General features: G+C 38.5%; 1 pseudogene; it reads left to right on the top strand.

Moving 5' to 3' along the window:
* The window catches only part of LOC135416730 (cytosolic phospholipase A2 epsilon-like), a 36,623-nt pseudogene extending 24,105 nt beyond the window's left edge, over positions 1–12,518 (top strand).

Below are 12,518 nucleotides of genomic sequence, written 5' to 3'. Positions count from 1 at the left end.
AGATGATAGTACTAAAGCCTTAATGTGTTAAATCTGTGCACGTTCTGGGTACTAGTGAAACCTTGAGAGGAGAGCCTATCTTCCCAATTTCAGTTGACTGAGATTCAGAGCTTCGTAGATGTAATGATGACCCAAAAGATCTATGTCTCAATCTGCATGGGGGAAAAGGACTGTTTTAAACAAAATATCAATATTCATAATTTTATCTTTTTAATTTTCAGCACAGAAAAGTTGATTTGCGCTTTAAGGTGAAAAAATGGTAAGACATCTCCTTGGTTCTTTGTATTCAGGTAGCTGTCAATCAAGTTCCAATTCCTTTGTTACTGACTTTGTGTCCTGAATGATGGTTTATCCTCATTTCAGACTATAAAATAAAATTAACTCAGTACACAACACAAAAATTTTCAACAGTTGTGAATTTATGTAATGGGACAGTGAGTCAAGAAAAGGTTCTATAAAGAAGACATCAATTTTCTATTCATATTGTTCTGCAATCAATATTACACGGTATAGGCCACTCTGATACCTCTAAATTTATTGCCAAATTCAGATTTTCAATAAAAGCATCATTTCAAAACTAATTGAAAGAAACATTTCTGTTTCCCAAGGGGTTTTTTTAACTGTTTTCTTTCACTAAAGGACCAAAATCAGAGTGCTCTACGATATGAAAAAAATTGAAATAATCAATGTACCTCCATTTATTTTTTTTTCAATGTGTACTCAAAGAGATAAATGCAAATAAATTCAATCAAGTGATGCTTATTTCTAAACCAAGGAAACACATTGTGTATTTTGGAATATGGTTAAGGCCTTAGTAAAATTTATAAGATGAATATGTTGCATTGTGTACCACATTGTAATGGAAGAGAACTTCCAAAAAAGCAGGTATGTCTTCCATCATGCTGTTTATTTTCAGTAAATATGCTATGAGATATACATACCATTTACAGCAGTAATTTAAAAACTTCCTTACCACACTTAAGAAGAATTTTCATAGAAGCTTCCAAACTACAAAAGTAGTGCTTATAAATATAGCAAACCCATCTGATTGTGTAAATCTACAACTTCAGTACACATTTCACAGGTATCAGTGGAAGTTTGCACAACTTTTTAAAGCCACCTTTAAAACACTGCCCTCTGCAGGCTTCTGAATTCATGTTTGAAAAGGAACAATTATGTTATATGTAACTATATTTAATTTCAGGTACCTTTGGCGGGGAGAAAAAAAAAAGAAAACCCCTCAATTCAAAGAAAGATGGACTATTTTTTTCCAAGAACAAACTAGAACATTTAATATCTTTCTGCTTTGCTTTATATAGACCTGGTAATGAAGGCATGTCTATTTATGAAGTAGAAGAAATTAAAATGCTGATATAAAATACAAATGTCATGTAAGACACTTGATACTTGTTCCAGTCAGGAAGACCTAGATGTACGCCTGGGGTTTGACCTGTGTGCCCAGGAACGGGATTTCATTCGCAAGAGGAAGAAGGTGGTTGCAGCTGCTTTGAAGGACATTCTCCAGCTGGAAGAGAACTTGCAGGATGATGAGGTGCCTGAGACATAGTTATTCTCTGCTTTCTCTGCAGATGTGTGTCAAAACATATCATTGATGTTTACATTTTCCTGGACACAGTGTACAGTTTCATGTACAAGCTATGGCTGACTTCTTTTTTCTGTGGCTGATTTCTTTATTCTAGGGAAGAAATGAGTACTCACAGGAAACAATAATAAAAACCTTGTAGCCCTGTTGCTACAGAATCTAGCCTTGTGTTCACTAGCAGTCTGCACCATAATGCTGAGAAGGGCGAAGTGCTCTCAGAACCTAAGCCAAAGCTTCTTTTAGGCCCCATAAGCATCTCAGCCAGATCTAAACTGTTGATTCAGCACTTCATTCCCTCACAGTTAAAACTGGACTTCATTTTGTTTATCTTTTGTGCCAGCATTTACATTCCTGTTGTGTAAGCCCAGCATGCTGCCAGTTTAACTTCATCACCTGCTGTAGCCTCTGCTTGCTTGACAAAGGGGATTAATAACAGAGGTTCCAAGGCGAGAGGAAATCAGGTTTCTCTTTTTTAGTTGTATGCCCATGACTGGGCATACAGTTCAGAAGCCTGAACTCAAATGCAGAGATGACAAATTTTCCTCATTTTGACCTAAACTGGGTTTAGCTCTTTTTACACAGCTGGACCTTTCAGACACAAGACCTTGCTTTGAAATTCCAGCACTAAGCTATGGACCATTTCCTTCCCCTCAGATGTAGAGGCACCCATACTTCCCTGCAGAACAATCTCTCTAGATTCTCCTGATGATTCGTACATGAGACTAATTCACCCCAGTGCATGGTAGCTGACTTTACTGTTAATGCAGCCAATTTATATTCACAAATTAATTCTTTTTCTAAGACTATTAGTCCCTGGGTTTCCGTATGATCACAGAAAGAAGTAATTGCAGCTCACTTGCATATCTAGTATTGTATGTACACATGTGGCAGGTGGAGTGAATGTTGCTTCTCTTTCCCTACAGTAATTGTAAAAGGAGATGGCATCACCAGTCTCTGATCTCAGGTGTTCTGAACTGCTCTGTGCTCTTAAATCCATCAGTCATGACACCTCTAGTATGGCCTATGAAATAACTATGCAATAGTAGAAACTGACCTTAGCAAACTTCAGGAAAAGAGAGGTTATTACTGCTCTCATGGAAACTGTGAGATACCACCGATATTTTCTGGTCTATTGCATCCGATAAAAGTCTGACTCAGACGGTAGGAGGTACCATTTCCTCTAGTTTTTTTGGCCAGCCTGTGTTAATAATTTTGCAATAGAGCACTGAAAATGCAATGTTTGAGAAGATGGATTTCATGTTCTAATGCACAGCTGCATGCCAGAGGAAATATGAAGTATTTCTTACTCCTTATATGCCCCATTATTAATTCAGGTTTTTCTTCACCTTGGGCTGCTGGCATGCAGAATCTTTACTACTTTATCAGTGCTGTAACTTTCTAACCAAAGATGTCTCTCTTCCTTCTTAGATCGTGTCACTAAATGCATGTATTTTGGGATTGAATAGGTACCTGTGGTGGCAATCATGACAACAGGTGGTGGAACCAGAGCTCTGACAGCCATGTATGCTCACCTTCTCAGTGTACAGGAAATGAGTGTCTTGGACTGTGTCTCATACATCACTGGTTTATCCGGCACAACATGGTAAGACCAAGATATGCAAAGTTGTCACAGGAATTTTCTATATATGACATCAAGAAGTGATCTGAAGAGTTGTATGATCTTTACTATCAAGAAAGGGCTTTCTTTTTCTGCTGTGGCATTTTTTTGTTTCTTCCAGTGAATATTTTCCCACATTTGGAATTAATTAAATACGTGGATGGTACCACATACACAGTGTTTTTCCATGTGAATTAAGACATAATACACAAGCCTCCATAACTTCACAAAGCTCTGCTTCATAACTCACAGTAACTCACACTTTCCTTGTGGTTTTTTGTTTTGTTTTGTTTTCTTTTTCAGGACCATGTCAAACTTGTATGAAGATCCTAACTGGTCCCAAAAGGATCTTAAGGAAACAGTCAATGATGCCCGAAAGCATGTGCTCAAAAATAAGTTTCTTACTTGTTTTGCAACTGATCGTTTGAAATACTATTTGAAGGAGTTGTGCCAGAGGAAACAGGAAGGACACCAGTTATGTTTCACAGATCTATGGGGACTCATCATTGAAGCCATGTTCCATGACAAGGTACAATAACAGCACCTTTCTCTTCAGATTTGAATATTTAGTGAATACAACAGTGAGGGAAGACAGTAAATCAAAAATTAGTTGAGATTGAAGGGGATCTCTGGAGATCATCTTGTTCAAACAGGACCAGGAAGGGCAGGCTACCCTGAACCATGGGCTTTGAATATCTCCACAGGTGAAGACTCCACAACTTCTCTGGGCAACATATGTTTGACCACCCTTACAGAAAGGGGTTTTTTTTCTGACTTGTTTGTTTTTCATATAGATTATGGAGAGGGACTTTTCACAAGGGCATGTAGTGATAGGACAAGGGGAAATGGCCTTAAGCTGAAGGAGGGTAGGTTTAGATTAGATATTAGGAAGTGAGGCACTGGAACAGGTTGCCCAGAGAGGTTGTGGACTCCCTGTCCCTGGAGGTGTTTAAGACCAGTCTGGGTGGCCCTCTGAGCAACCTGGTCTAGTGGAAGGTGTTCCTGCCTATGGCAGGGAGGTTGGAACTAGATGATCTTTAAGATCCCTTCCAACCCTAAACATTCTATGGTTCTATGAACTCGCATATAAAAATTTAAATGAAAATCCTGCTGTTCTTTTTAAAAAGCTGCACAATATAATGACAAATGAAAATCACAAACCCAAACCCAGTATCTCTGAGCTATTAATGGCATTATGCTACCCTGTAAACGCTTCCACCAAAAGGCAATATTCAAGCTCTATTTTAATCTTCGTTAATATTTCCCTCCCAAAAACATTCCCCTTGTAATATGATTAACCCCGCACACATCCACATCACAGTGCTAGACTCCCTGGAGGTCTCCTCAGCAGGAAGCTGCGAGTGTCCCTGCAATGCCACAGCCCTGTCCCCTGACCAACACAGCCCAAGGGAAGTCTAGTGGCCCTGGTGACACAGCCATACTTCCAAGGGCTGCTCTGGTGAGGAGGAGCACCTTCAATTCTGCTTTGAGAAGGATCTGAACAAAGCATCCTTTCAAACTTTGATTCTACTCCCAAACCATCCTGCCCTTTCTACCCTGCCTGAGTATGCTCTGCAGCAGAAACACTAAGGGTCAAGGCTCATTGAAGACTAACTCTGTTTGAGCCTTGTCTCTGTCACAGGTCTGAGGAAAAAAATGTTTCTCTGGGCAGTCAGGGAAAGTTTTACTCTTTTGAAATTAAATATTTCTGTTCGAAAGAGCTTTTCAAATGTTTCCAGACATTTTTTCTGAAACAAAAATGTGAATAACAACATTTTCTCCCTACCATTGAAATCTCATATTTTTTTCAACATATGAACTTAGGACTATTTGTGTGCTCAAGTGCTCGGGCAGGGGAGGGTCATGACACTTTGAACTAAACAGGTGGGGAGCATCCCAGTTGGAGTCTTGTATGCACTGTGTTGTCACCACTCAGGCTTAGATGAAGTGAGAAGTTCTTTGTGTCATCTAACTGTCCTCAGCTACTGTCCTTATTCAAAACAGGAGGACTCCCATAAGCTCACAGATCAGCAGCAGGCACTAAATCAGGGTCAAAATCCCCTGCCCATCTATCTCTCTCTCAATGTGAAGGATAAAATCAGCGACCAGGATTTTAGAGGTAATAATACTCTAGAATTGCATTTAATATTTGTTCCTAATTGGGGTCAATTTAGGATTAGGTGAAGAAATCAATTCAATGCACAAATACACTAAAAGGCCAATCTATTTCAGAGCAGAAATTTAATAGTTAATTTTTTGAAGGCATTAGTATGTTTATCTTGTATTCAGGATCAAAAGTTGGAAGATGGAGGACATTATCTGTATGCATTTCTGTAGAAAGCTTCAGAAAGTTTGTAGAGACATTTAGATGTAAGAGGACAATTGGCTCTTAACGTTTACCACCGTGAAATGTACAGTGAATAAATGTCTTCTTGCAAAGTGTTATTTAGAAAGCAGTCTGTCTTAACCTGGCCAATATCATATGCTTTATTCAAATAATTATACCTCTGATGCTGTAATCAGACTGCCTTGTTCTTTTTCTTTTAGAATGGGTGGAATTCACCCCTTATGAGGTAGGATTCCCAAAATATGGAGCATTCATTCGTGCAGAAGATTTTGGCAGTGAGTTCTTCATGGGTCGTCTCATGAAGAAAATCCCAGAATCCAGAATCTGCTTTTTGGAAGGTGATTTTTTTGTTCTGGGGAAATGTAAAATAATATAATCTGCTCCTGCAGAAACCCTTCTTCTGAAATGAAGCAGTTAGTATTTTTTTCATCTGCCAGGAGCAGTATATGGTAAAATATTAGGACTGATAACAGGTTACCATCTGAAGGATTTTTTGTTTTCTCTCTGATTTTATTCAGCTGAACAGATTTACTTGATTTTGTATGTGCTTATGCTTACTGACATGAGGCCTTTGCAATACTTGTATGTCTTTGTCAGCAACAAAACTTGTGTATCATTGCCACTAAGTTAAATCATCAGTTTATTCTGCAACCTGAGTCTCTAAAATACCCACTTTTATCTACAAAGCTCCTGTGACACCTAACCCTGATTTATTCTTAGGATAACACTTCCATTTCAGAGTGCAGATAGTTCATAATATTGTCTTTTTTCCCTCTTGCACAAGAAAGTGAAAGTAATAAGGAAATCTTTCTTCCCTTTGCGAAAGCAATCTCTTGCCTCATTGTTCTTCCTACTTCCACCAACTGCATGAAGGAAAAAGGAAGTTTCAGGGGGTTTTTTTGAGAAGTTGAGACTTTCTGCTTGTGTGGAGATTTCACTATAGCTAGTGGTGACGTGTAAGGAAGCAACTCAGTATCTTTCTCTCCCTGGTTGCAATTTCAGATTGTGCATTAATATAGTATAATGAATTAGTATAGTATAATGAATTACATTTGCTAGAGAATGCAGAAGATACTGAAGGTGAATGAAAATGCTTTCAGGTCTTTATCAGTTTATTTTCTGTCAAATATATCCTATGCCACAGGGATCTGGAGCAGTGTATTTTCCTTGAACCTTATGGATGCTTGGTATATATCTGTTCATTCAGAAGACTTCTGGCACAAATGGACCCAAGACAAAATTATTGACATAGGTGGGTTATTCTTACATGATTATGTTATTTTATTTTCCCTCTCTTCTTTTTATCTCTTTTTATATTTTTTTTCTTATTGTCTGTGCTTCTATTCTCTCACTGAATTTTTCAAGGCCATTTTAGAACATCCTTTTCAGAGATTTCAATTATCCACATGGAAAACAGGAGGAAATTAATGTCATGTATTATAGTATGTCAATCATTTCAGTTGTGTAGAAAAGAACCCATGGAATATGTCACAAAAAAAAAATAAAATAAAAGAGAGAATGGTCCTCTTATGAGATGTTTTCTGAGCACAGGTGCAAAACTAGAGAAAAATATCTCTGTAGAGTAGAAGAGAATAAAAGCCCCCCGTAGCATTCCACAATCTCACAGTTATTTTCTCAGAAGTTGAAGTGTGGCATGAAGAATCACAGAAGCAAGAGCAAACGTCTTTGCATCTCCGAAGTCTACAAAGCATTGATAGAAACTTCAGTACTACTGGAAGTCACTCCAAACTAGTTATAAGGATTAGACTTGCAAAACATGCTAAAAAGTTAAGAAAGATCTACAGAGTGTGATTTCAAAGAGAAATACACAAGACAGACATGTTACAGAGAAAAAAGATGAGAAGGAAGAGAAGTGTAGCAAAAAAGATTATTTATTTTATCTTACACTTGTAGGGTGTAGTTTCTTGTTCTTAAAACAAGGAGCTTACATTTGCTTGTGAGAAACATTAATTATGTTTATGTGGCTGAGAGATTGTGTTTATGTGCCTTTTTATGTGTGTGTCTGAGAAAGAAACTGTAACATGGAGTAGCAAAGGAAGACAAAGTAAGTGCAAGATATTTAGTGCATAAAAGAGAAAAGCAATGAAATTTGTAGTAGGCGAGGTGGATTCTTTTGCAGTACAAATAATGTCTTTATCACTGTGAAGTGAGAAGAAGAAAGAGATTTTTCAAAGCTTACTGAAAAACTGATATTTCTGGAAATCCTGGAAATAAAAAGAGAAAGAAGTTACAGTTTTGCCAAACATATTAAATCAAATCATGACTGCATAGATTGACATCAACAATGAAACGGCATACAAGAACTGTTGTTCTTTCTTCTGCAGATGATGAAACCCTATTCCCTACAAGACCAAATGAGCTGGATACTCGAGTGGTTTGTCCCACTGACAGCTTTTCAGACATTTTCCGAGATGTTGCAATGTTACGTCCAGCAGCATCAGAAATCCATAACTTCCTGAAGGGCCTCCAGATGAACAACAACTACCTGGAGAGCGAGTTTTCCAAGTGGAAAGGTATGGTAATAGCACCCTGCTTTGAGTTATTGTTTAAACGATCCTTATGAAAAAGAAACCATGCTTAAAAGATTATCTATCTGACTGCTTTTTTGGTTTGTGCCCATGTTCCGATAATATTTGAAACTGTTTGCACTGAAAGCTGAAATTAGGTAGCAGGAGAGGCTTCAAAAATAAGTTCTTAAAAAATTTCATGAAGTTTCATGACCAATAGATGAGAAACATCTCTACCAGTCACTCAGCATATGTCTGCTGATGTGCCAGCCATCCAGCCTGCATGCTTGTGACGTGGCACTGGTGCCATCAAACGCTGTCTCTTGCCTGGCAATACTCATGGGATGTGGGTTGGAGCCCTATTTCCTGTTACATTTTTAATTGTAAGTAAGATACAACCTTTGTAACAGTATTCCCTCTTATCCAGGTTGGGAATTTTCATAATCAAGATCTTCCAGATCTTCCACGTACCATTGTAGCTCTGTACCTGTTCTCATAGCAAGCAAGGCACCAAATGTCTTTAGTCTTTAGTGTGTTGAGACAGTGAGATGCCATTTTAATTTGTTCTGCATTAAAAAAAAAAGAAACAAAACAAAACACCAAACCCAAAACACAACCCACCCCCCCTCCAACCTGATCAGAGTCACACCTAAAAGCAGGGGATGGAATTAATGCTGTTTCCCAGAGCCCCAAATCAACCCCTTTTAATCAGAGGAAAGCCAAAGAAATTGCAGAGTAAATAGTGAAAAGAGGAAGCCAGATGAGGAACTGAGAAATGACTGAACTGCATCCATCAGCTGTATAGGTAGGTCTAAGACCCAAGAAAAGTTAAATTCTCTTTTTGTTAACAATAAACTTTCTTCAGCACCTCCTTTGCATTGAGGTACCTCCTTTGAAAAAATATGCTTCTTTTCTAGACTGTGAGCTTGATTCTCAGCCAAACCACCTGACAACAGCAACAGATTACCTCATCCTGATTGATACTGCATTTGCCTTTGCTACCAGTTACCCACCCCTTATGAGACCAGAAAGGAAAGTGGATGTCATTTTGCATTTCAACTACAGTTCAGGCTCTCAGACAGGGGTGAGCCTTGTACATTCTTCTTTATTATTTTTCTGTTTCATCACTGAATTCCCAGAATAGCTGATCCTCTACTCATAGAGTATCTGGGAAGTGTAAATAAGTTAACAACTTACCAAGATTACATATGTTTATTGGACAGTACAAGTGTTATCAGGAAGTAATAATTTAGTAAACTGAATCTTCCCATTTTTATGTGTAAATGGTTTCAGCTGATTTGAAGGCAGTCAGATGTACAACGAATGAAGCTAAATGCCTTTAAACATTGCCAGGATTTCTCGATGCAATCATACATATTCTTGTGCATAAGAAAATATGCTCTCAGGACAATACAACTGTAACAATAGAAGGATTTGATGCAGAAGGCCAGATATGCAAATAAATGCAAGAACAGTTTGTATTTAGGAATGTTAAATTCCTTAGGAATAAAACATCATCTAAAGACAGCTTTTTTCATATCCAAATGTGGCATGTAGATTTTCAAAGACAGGTATTTGGACCCAGATCCATCTCACTTGACTCTGGCCTTCCAGGTCTTGGCTCCATAAACAATCTACATCTAAAGTGGGTATGTGCCATAATATGTCAGTACCTGTCCCTTACCTCACAAATATTCCTAGTGAAATCAGGTTTTGGTCAAATTCAAAGTTCTTCCTGTATATTCTGATGTTTTCTTTTGTTTTGTTTTCCTATTGTGGCAACTAGTCCCTGAAAGAAGCCTCTAAATACTTTGCAAAACAGGGAATTCCATTTCCTAGAAAGGTGCCAGATGATCAGGAAACCCCACATCTGAAGGAATGCTACATTGTTGGTGATCAAGAAAGCCCAGAAACACCAATTGTGGTATTTTTCCCTCTAGTAAATGACACCTTCAGGGAATACAAAGCACCAGGTAAGTTTATTGTTACCCATCACATTAACAGAGGCAGCAGATACCCTCTTTTTCTTTTTCGCTGGCCAATATCTGTTCTTCAGATCATGCTGTAAAAACAGACTTGGACTCTCTTTGCTTAGATCTGAATCATATTATGAAACTTAAAATACGTGATTTGTCCTGGACAGTAGAGAAGAAGCTGTGATCAGCCTTTGGCCCATATGCCCCTCTTCAGATTTTTTTTTGGCTTTTCATAGGTAGGTTTAGAGTTTACTGAGCAAAAATATATTCTGTTTATCTGCAGTGGCAGAAATAAGCAGGGTTATTTCCTCTCGTACTTGTCATCCTTTCCCGTTAAAGAATGCTCTGGGGAGTCTAAGGATTTCATTGTTTAAAATAATTTCCAGGCTCACAGTTAGGCAGATAACCTTGAAAACAAAAGTGCGAACTAGCAAAGTGATGAAAATGTAGCTGTGAGGCATAGTGAAGTGATGAAAGTACAACACAGCCATGCTGACAGTTTCTGTTCATTTCAGTGAGTTTTACTTCGTAATTTAAAGAGTTTCAATAGCAACATTTCCAGTCACTTCAAAACAGATGAATTCTAAGTCCTGGTACCATACCTCACGTGCCATACTACTCTCTTGGTACCAAAAGTCTCAGATACTCCTCCAGATGCTACAATCCCTAACTCCAGTTGTGAGTTCACTTCAAAGCCCCACAGTATCCTGAAAGCCTAAAGTTCTAGGTTGGTATATGGTATAATAAATTTAAAATCAAAACAAATGCAGAAAATATTGGCCCAGTTGTATCCATCCTTATCCTTTTATTTTAAATAAGTTTAAAAAAATCATATGGTACTTTTGCTTTGTCAATATTCTGGATTGAGTTCATTGCATATTCGATGTATACAACTGGGGTTGTGAACAGGATTCAAATAGACTAAGGATATTTATGCAGGTATGCACACCATTCTACTCCAGCTTTTTCCACAGATCAGATAACTGAAAGGTTAGTTTCTGCAGCTGCCCTTTGTAAAGGGAATTAGGGAAAAGAGAAAAGGAGAAAGAACTAGAAGAGTGAGAATTAACTTCTGAGCTGCTCTTCTATAATGCACTCTGTAGAGCTCTTCTAGCTCTGTAGAGCTGCTATGTGAGGGAGTTTGTCTCCCCTCTCCCTCATAATTTCAGGCTCATCATCTGGAAAAAAAAAAACATGCTGTCATGAGGCTCTTGCTGCTGCTGTCTGCTTTGGGAGAAGGAGAGGAAAGAAAGAAAGAGTAATTGCCATTCACTTGCACCTTGGCTAAAAGTGTAGGGTGCTGTGGTGGCTGGGAGGCTGCAGCAAGGCTGAGACTGGCCTGGGAAAGTGTCAGCAAGGAGGGGAACGTGAGAACTATGCTGACAGCTCACTCCAGAGCTAGAGGAGGAGGCAGGGAATCTCACCCTCCTGTGCTCAAAAGAACTATTCTACCCGTTTTGGCATTTCCAAGAGTACCCAGGACAACTCCTGCTTGACTCACCACTACGAGCTTCTCCACTCCCTGCTGCCAACCAAATATCCCAGCAATAAAACATCTACGAAGGGAAAATTTTGGGTTGTAATCCGCTATTTTTGCATGCCTGAGAAACACTCAGACACTAACTGTTTTTTGTAAATTAACCAAGTCATTTTTTGTCCCTTAGGTGTGAAACGGAGTCCCTCAGAGATGGCAGATGGTGATGTTGATGTTACAAATGCCTGTGGTCCATACTACATAAACAATCTGAGCTATTCAGAGGAAGATTTTGACAAACTTGTTAATCTAAGTTACTACAATGTCCAGAACAACAAAGATTTGATTCTTCAGGCCTTGCATACTGCTGTGGAACGGAAAAAGCAGCATAAGAAAGAGCAACCTCTGCAAAAAGCATCTGATGAGTATGGTATGTGTGTGCCTGACAGAGGGTAACCCAGCATTTGGCTGACTGCCCAGCCTAGGGAATATGAAATAAAATATCTATGAGTCCTGTTAATGAAGAAGAAAATTAATTTTATTAGGAAGTGAAGAAAAGCCGAAGAATGCTAAGAATAGCACTTCATTTGTCATCAAAACTGCTAAAGCTTGCCTGTCAGTGGAGGGAATAAACAGAAAAAAACAGAGCTCTTCCTTAATAAACTGATGTGCTTCCCTTGCTGAAAATCTCAGGATTGTGGCTGGATGAGGCTGTGCTCCATTTGTACTTGCAGAATTGACCTTCTAGACCAGGGCTGAAATGCGTGGACAAAGAAGCATGAGGAAGTTCACACTGACTGTGTTTGTTCTCTACCTGTGCTATAAAAACAGAGGATTGTCAGTTCAGAAATGCAACAAAGAACAAAATCCATTGTCTCTAAAATAAAATCAAGAAAGCCATTTGTGAACTAAGGAGACTTTATGTGGCTGTAAATAAATCTTAAATTTATATAATAAACCACATTTTTTGAG

Source organism: Pseudopipra pipra, chromosome 6, assembly GCF_036250125.1.
Source record: "Pseudopipra pipra isolate bDixPip1 chromosome 6, bDixPip1.hap1, whole genome shotgun sequence".
Classification (NCBI taxonomy): Eukaryota; Metazoa; Chordata; class Aves; order Passeriformes; family Pipridae; genus Pseudopipra; species Pseudopipra pipra.
The sequence above is the reverse complement of the archived record's forward strand: the minus strand, read 5'-3'. Positions and strand labels throughout refer to the sequence as shown.